The sequence below is a fragment of the Tenrec ecaudatus genome, chromosome 16 (genome assembly GCF_050624435.1).
Source record: "Tenrec ecaudatus isolate mTenEca1 chromosome 16, mTenEca1.hap1, whole genome shotgun sequence".
Lineage (NCBI taxonomy): Eukaryota > Metazoa > Chordata > Mammalia > Afrosoricida > Tenrecidae > Tenrec > Tenrec ecaudatus.
In genome coordinates, this window is record NC_134545.1 from 38796487 (window position 1) to 38805104 (window position 8618).

General features: G+C 37.0%; 1 pseudogene; it reads left to right on the top strand.

The window, feature by feature from the left end:
* Positions 1 to 4016: 4016 nt before the first annotated feature.
* LOC142428580 (ribosome biogenesis protein BRX1 homolog pseudogene) lies at positions 4017 to 5026 on the top strand (annotated as a pseudogene).
* Positions 5027 to 8618: the final 3592 nt, after the last annotated feature.

Genomic DNA, 8618 nt, shown 5'->3' on the forward strand with positions numbered 1-8618 from the left:
TTCTTTTCATTTCAATCAGACTCTCCCAGTTTTTTCTAAGACACTGTAGCCAAAGCCAGTATAATAAAATGTTTAAGGGTTATGTTTGTTCAATTATTCCTTCAGATGAGTCAAAATCCTGTTTTTTAATTCTGGATTTAAAAACCTAGGTTTTAACAACCTAGGACTTGGCCACTGGCCCAGACACTGGATTTCACTTTTCTCATCAATGACATAGAACCAATAATAGTGCTTAGGAACCCCGATGCTATCATGGTAAAGTAGTCTGATCTCTGCTGCTAACTGAAAGCTGGGTGGTTCAGCCCACCAGAGGCTCCGTAGAAGAAAAGACCAGCTGTTCTGTTCCCATAAAGGTTACAGCCCAGGAGGGTGGCACAGTTTTACTCTCACATGACTCTGTAAGTCAGAATCATCAGTACGCAATAGTATTTAGCTCCAAAAAGTTCTTTCCAGAACTGTTAGCTGCTGTATAGAAAATATTTTCATACAGTATGTAATTTACACTTGTAATTTACTATAAATCAAAACAGATTAATTATTATTAATTTGGGCAAACAATTTTATGATCTATAAGGTCAGTTTTAGCGTACTGTAGTTTGTAACTTCAAAGTATTATTTATGCAAATTCACCAAAAGGTAACCTTCTTTGTTTGATTTAGGCAAAGTGGATTTTTTAAAAAGAGAATGTAAAACCAACAAAAAACAAAACTGTAATATTTCTCTCCTGAAATACCACAAATTTCTTCAGCTTTTATGGTCATATTTTATTGGCATATCATTATAATATAAATCATAAAAAGGATTCTTTTCATTATGTCTATGTTATCTTCTATTTTATTCTTATGTAAATGTCTCTACCTTGTATTTGTTAACAATATTTATGTTATTAATCAAAAGAGCCCTCAAGTCACATTTATTTCAATAGCCAATTAATTTTAAAAGTACTGGGTGTGGATTATTTGAACCAGTAAGCCACAGTGTTTTGATCTTTTACATGAAAATAACTGTAATGCCCCAGCTTGACTGAGAAAAGATATAAAAAGAATGATTGCAAAATATAAATCAGAAAACATTCATGACTTGCTGGAGGTGTAACAACTGTTGATTTAAAGTTTGCATCTTTGATAACATGATGCTGCTGGGAAGATAACATCTTTTTGACAAAGCGGTGAACATAAAAATTACAAGGATTTACTCAATATTTAGATATTTTCTCTGTATCACTTACAGGAATAAATTATTGTATTCACTTACACCAAAATTGAATTATACTATACCTCATCAAGAAATTTTACAATAAATTCAGTATTTCCTTGTTACAGAGGTATACTGCAGATGTGTCACATCACAAATACAAATAACTTAAATAACCCTCAGTTTAGAGAAATGGTCTACTATCGTTATGTACAAGTAGTTTCTACTATTGCAATACAAACACAGAATCTAGCACACACCTGGGGTATTATTCATTCTCTTCTATTATCAGCTGGAAGTCAGTGATTGAAAAATTAGGTGACAAAACAGAAAAGGTATTGCATTGACTGGGGAAGAAAACACATCTCAAAAGTTAAATTTTGAAAATGTATACAAGAGAATAACGTTACCAAGCAGTATGAAATAATAATAGTGTTTTTATGTATCTAAAAGTTGCTGCATTATGTACCTATCCTTCACTGTTGACTCACAAACTAGGAAATTTTATGCTGAAGTTTTGTGTTTCTCATATATCAGTGAAGTGCACACAGAACATCATCAAGGAAGAGCCATAGAATAAAATTCCAATCCTCTATGCAGAGTAAAACTAAGAGGTCAAAAGGGAAATAGAGAGCCCAGGAAAAGAAACTCAATGTTCTGACATTCTGAGAGAGAGATGAACCGTTATATAGAAAAGTGGGGTAAGAAGAAGGTGAGCGCGATGGCAGGATTAGGGATTATGTATAGGAAAACAGCAAATTGAACAGTGCAAGGTTAGCTAATCCACCCTCCAACCTAGAAAGTGATCCTCTGAAACATCTCCCTGGATAACCGTGCTGAGGCATGCTGCTCAAATACTCCTGCAAGACCACTCTGGCAAACACACATTTTGTTGCAAATAGCATCCTTGACTCCTCCATTGTTGGCTATTCAGGTTCTAAATGTTCCAGGAATGTCAGAAGGCTCCAAACAGCAGGCAGTACACTTCTGAAGGCAAAATAGAAAACAAAGTAGATAGTAGTCAAAAAGTAAATAGGTAGCTAAATAGTAATCAATGAAGCCTCGATTCAGACTCAGGTGAGTTATTTCAATCATGCCAATCACCCCAGTTTTGAGAAACTATCACACATTAATATTGAGAATGACACAAGTAGTGATATAATATGTCTCTTCCCTTAAACGAAACTCATTTTGCTTCCTTTTTTCCTGTGAATTTCACTTAACTTATTAACAGTTTTGCTTTTTATTGAATATTTAAATTTTTTTTTCTCTTTACCCAAGACTTTCTTGCAATATCATTGTGCTACATACGCACTCCACTGCCCTACCCAATTGGAATATATTTTAATACTCAAATATATTTTTAATACTCAAATAAAATTATTTGAATTTTATTAAAATTAATACTCAATAATTAAAATTAATACTCAAATAAAATTATTTGAATCCCAAGCCAGGTGCTCAGGAAATTCCAAACCCCAGTTGCCTTACCTCCTAAGAACTAGATTGAGGTTGCCTACATTCCTTCTAGATAACGCTCACCCTGTAGTTTTATCCTGCGTTTCTGCCTTCATTCCTCAAGCTGTGTGTGCAAAAAAAAGTTATTGAAGGTTTCAAAAGAACAGAAAGCAGCTTTAAGTTGAACATCAGACATCATGGTTCATTAAGGGATGTTTTCAACAAATATTTAGTAGGCATCTACCGTGTGCCATCATTGTTCAAAACCATGGAGAAACGGTAGTAAACACAACAGATGAAACTCCCTGCTTTAATCAAGCTTGCAATTTAATGAGGGAGACAGATAATAAGCAAAGTACACAAGCAAAATGTATAAATTATAGAATGATAGGTGTTATTAAAAGAGACTCTGTGGAAGAAAACAGATTTATATGATACAGCGGGAAAGAAGATTGACTGAAGGTATTATTTTGGTAATAGAATCAAGAAAATAAGGGGGGAACCTAGATATATGCTGATAAAGTATGTCTTAGAAATAAGAAAAAAAGACTTTGATATAGGTGTTCCCCCTTGAACTTGAGCTAGGCCTTCCCCTTGGAAGTTAGTGTTCTGGTAAGGAAGATGGTAGGACTATGGTTCTTAATACCTCCTTCCCAGAATTTCTCTCAGGTAGCAGATGAGCAACTCAGAAATTATTTTTATTTCATTAGAAAATAATGGTGGTTCTCTTTATTATAACGGAATATTATAATATTCAAAATTCTGTCTTAGAGTCTAGCTCGGTATAACTGAAAATTATTACATACATACATACACATACACAAAACCAATCTTTGTTACAACACACAAATCCAATTCCAACCTCTGGTTATAAGATCATAGCCAATTAGAGTTGTGTTAGGGCTAGGATGAGGGTGAGGGTTAGGGTTAGGGTTAGGTTAGGGATTAAAACAAGATCATAACCATCTGCCCTCACTTTGACTCTCTAGTTGTACTCCAATTGTCCACCGCCCTTGAACTCTTTAATAGAAGTGGTGCCTCCTAACTCAGAACGATTCCAGCATCTTAATTGTGAACAATGTGTTTACATTGAACCAAATTCAAAACAAAAAAAGAGTGATAAAAATAAAAACACAGAAATAATTCATCTGATGGACTAATGGATCATGTAAACATTCTAAGACCAAAACACGTAGATGGTGCATGTTTGTTGACCACTATCAACTGCTCTGAGCAGCATCACAGTAGGATGTCATGAACATGACGAGTGGAAAATGTGGAACATTATTCAAAAGCATTAAAAAGATCATATTAGATGGCATGGAAACCTGGTCATCCAAGCCAAGACATGAAAATGGAACCAAAAAGATGTCCCATCACCGGCTAAGCAGCATGACACTGCAAAGGAGGCACAAGAGGAATACATAGACCATATCCCAGGCCCTGTCAGCAAGGGCAAGTGGAAGAATAAGGATCAAGTTCTCATCTATTCTTCCAGAGGAGTAAATTTCAAAACAAGATGCTTAATGCAAGATTTAAGAATGGTGATGCCTCGTTCAAAAGCAGATACTAAAATAGATCATAAAGATAAGTTATTCGTGATTAATGAGGCCTACTAAATGAAAAACTAATAAGTGCATCTATTTTGAGGCCAAGAAAAAGCAGCATCTTTATATGTGGCTTTCAAATTCACCTCACGGACCATCTGCTAAATTCCTTGTTCAGAATAATCATACCCTAGCTGAACTCAAGTTGACTGGAAGCTGTTTGCAGGTTTCTCGGCCCCTTTTGTGTCTTGACCCTGTATTGGATGAATCCCACAGGATACTTTGTTAAAAGACTGCTAAATTCAGATCTTCTGGATGCCCCACTGTCGCCCCAGCTGACCTCCTTGTCAGCCCTTTGTGAATCATGTGTTTGCTTTCAGCATTGTGGATAATCGGTTATGGTTGCAGAATTTCCAGATTATAGAGGAAGATGCTGCTCTGGTAGAGATAGGGAACGTTTTGTCTTAAACTTTATCCAGATTTTCCAGGGAAGGCTCAGAGCACCAACTTCATAGGAAAACCCTATTCAGTCACCAAACACGCAGCCGTATCAAGAAATCCATCACAGCTGCAAAATACAAAGCACGACAGCAAGGGAGGAGGTGCAGAAACGGAGAAAGAAAGAGCCCACGACTGAGCTGCCCATGGTCCCCTGCAGATGTGCTCAACCCCCAGCCGAGGAAAAGTCCATCAAAATTGAGTGGGTGAAATCAGAGCCCCGGGTGGGATTGAAAACCAGGAAGAAAAAGATCTACAAAAGGCAACAAAAAATGCCACAGAAGATGAGCAGTGGGGGTGCGAAAGGAGTCCAGTTGTTTTGTATTTAATTTACATTCAGAGTGTTAATATTTCCATTATCCAGAGCTGTGTAACTCATGCAATTTTAAAGAAAAAAATGAAATACCAGAATCATTTTGTATGGATTTAATGGTGTCGGTATGTTTCTAAATAAAATGGTATCACAACTCAAAAACAAACAAACAGGTTAACCTCTTGGAAAGATCAGGTGGGATCCCCACGAAAGCTTCAGCTCTGAGTCTGAACAGGGGATATGGGATACATGATGAAATACTGAGGGGATTGGAGTGGATTATTTTAATCATAAGGTGTATGACTCATTGTATGTAAAACTATGACCATCTCTGTAAACCTTCACCTAATTCACAGTAATTTTTAATAAAAAAGTTAAAAATATTCTATTCAGAATATTCAAAAGTAACCCCAAAGCCTTATGTTCTTAGTGGTGACAACATTCCAATCATAATAAACTGGGTTCCTGGAGGTACTGTTTGCATTGTCTAGACATAAAAACAAAGCGAACAGAAAAGCATGGGTCTGGTTTGATGAGACCAAAAGAGTGAAGGGGAGAAGAGATCTCCCAGGCCACGTCTAACTCCCGTTGGGGGCTTTCCGAAGTGTTGTACAGCAGCAGCAGACTGTCATCAGCTGGAAGGTCCTCAAAAGGAATAGGGAGAGGCGTTTTTGGGTAAGGAAAAGATGGTACCCATCCCATGGTGTGCACCACCTCCACAACTTCTTCTAGGCCAGTAGGCTGAAATAGCCGCGTCATTTACATAAGAAGGAAAAGAAGGAAGTGAATAAATGCTGAAAAGAGTCACAACTCTCTGGAATATCAAAGACTCAGATTAGTGCTAGGGGACATCACATTGGTTCCAGCGCATGGAAACATTATGGACAGAAGACGGAAACACTGCCAGGGTCAGGCTGCATTCACAATCACTTCTATGAGTCATCCCAGTGATGCAGCCTCGGTGTGGTGCCAATGCAGGGTCATGAGGCCCTGGCTTCTCAAAGCAGGGTGGGTCATCATGACACGGATGGAGAAAAGGCTTACAGGAGCAAAGCCTTTGGGACTTGGACTTGCTGATGGGCTCTGACCCAAAATGAGAAGGAAGCACCGCAAACGCCATTGGTCATCATCAGAACTTGGAATGCATAGACTACGACGCTAGGAAATTCAGAAGTTGTGAAAAATGAAAGGAAACACATAAAGATTGATGGTCTAGGCTTTAGTGAGCTGAAATGGACTGGTATTAGCCATTTTGAATGAAAAAAATCTTATGAATTATGATGCTGGGCATGATAGATTCAAGAGGAATGGTGTCTGATTTATTGTCAAAAAGGACATTTCACTGCTGTTTGTGATAGCATAATATCTATCCAAATGCAAGTTAATAAGTCAATATACTATATATACTTCAGTATAAGCTGACCCGAATATCAGCCGAGGCACCTAATTTTACCACAAAAATGGCATTAAAATGTGCCGAAAAACTCCACTTATACACAAATATTTATGATAATTATTATTCAAATTTATACACCAATCACTAATGCTACTGATGCAGAAATTAAAGATTTCTACCAACTCTTCATTCTGAACTTGGTTAATTATGCAATCAAGATGCATTGATTATTATTGGAAATTGGATCACAAAAGTTAGAAGCCGAGAAGAAGGAACAGTATAGAAATGATGCTAGAGATTGCATTAGAGACTTTTGCAAGACCAATGCAAATATATTTTTTTCAAAGCAAATACCATTGTTCAATATAAAAAGTGACTGTCCACATAGACTTCTCCATATGGAATATGTAGGAAACAAAATTGATTCCATCTGTAAGAAGAAACAAGGAGGAAGCTCAATATTAGCAGGTAAGCCAGACCAGGGAATGACTGTAAAACAGGACATCATTTGTTTATATGTAATTTGACTGTGAAGCAGAAATTAAACAAGTCCACCAGAGCCAAAATAGGACTTGAGTAGATCCCACCTGAGAATATCGCAAGGACAGATTTGATACATTGAACACAACATGAACGATGAGACCTGAGTTGCTGAGACAACATCAAGAACATCATTCATCATCGTGCCTATCTATCTCCTGGAGGGTTTGTGCTCTTTCATTGCACTATTCTTTACCAAGCATGGTGTTCGTTTCCAAAGACTGCTCACCCCTGATGATATAACCAAAGTATGGGAGGTGAAGCCTTGTCACTCGCACATCCAAGGAGTATTCTGACTGGACTTCCTCCAAAAGAGATCCGAGGGTTCTTATAGGACTCCATATTACGCTCAATATGCTTCACCAACACTATAATTCAAAGCCAGGAATTCTGCTCTGAGTTTTCTTCATTGCCTGATTTTCAGCTGGGTATAAATCAATGAAAATATAATGACTTTGTGAGTCAGGAGCACTTTAGTCCTCAAGGTGATTTACTTATTTCGTTTAACATGTAAAGAGGACTTCTGCAGCAGATTTGCGCAAAGCAATATTGTAGTTGACTTCTTGACTACTGCTTCCATGGGTGTTGATTGTGGAGTCAAGTAAAAACATCTTTGTCAACTTCAAAAAAATAAAAGAAAACAACATCATTCATGAAGAAAGCAAAAGATCATTAAAAGCATAGGAAAGAAGAAAAGATCAAAGTGAATGTCAGAAGAGACTCTGAAATTTGCTCTTAATCCTAGAGTAGCTAAAGCAAATGGGGGCGGGGCTTAGAAAGTCAAAGAGTTAAACAGAACATTTCAAATGGCAGATTGAGAAGACAAAGTAAAATATTATAATGAAATATACAAAATGAATAACACATTCAGCATATCTTAAATGGAAAGAACTCAAGAAAAAAATCAAGCCTCAAGATGAAATTCTAAAAGAGTCTATGGCCAAAATATTGAGTGATACAGTCGCTGTACCAAAAAGAACTAGTTGACACACAACCATTTCAAGAGGTAGCATATAAACAAGAATCAAAGTTACTAGAGAAAGAAGTTCAAGCTACACTGAGAGCCTTAACCAAAAACAAGGCTCCAGGATAGTCAATAGAATAGCAATTAAAATGTTTCAACAAGCTCACGAAGCATAGAAGCACTCACTGGTCTATGCCAGGAAATTTAGTAAACAGCTACTTGGTCAACTGACTGGAAGAGATCCATATTTGTACCCATTCCAAAGAAAGGCGACATGCTCATATTATAGAACCAGATCATTGATATAACATACAAGTAAAATTTTGCTGAATATCATCCAACAACAGTTGCAGCAGAATATCAACAGGGAGCTTCAGGTCCAACTTGGAAGAGAGCATGTAACGAGTAATATCATTGCTGATATCAGATGAATCTTGGATGAAATGAGAGATTTCCAAAAAGATGTTTACTTGCGTTTTATTGACTATGGAAAGGCGTTCAACTATTTAGATCTCAACAAACTAAGGATAGACTTAAAAAGAATAGGAATTCCAGAGCACTTTGTCATGCGCCTGTGGAACTTGTACCTGGATCAAGGAGCTCTTTTACAAACAGATCAAGAGAATACCGCATAACTAAAAGTGAGGATAGATGTGCATTGGGGTTGTGTCCACCAGCCATATTTACTCAATTTGTATGCTAAGCAAA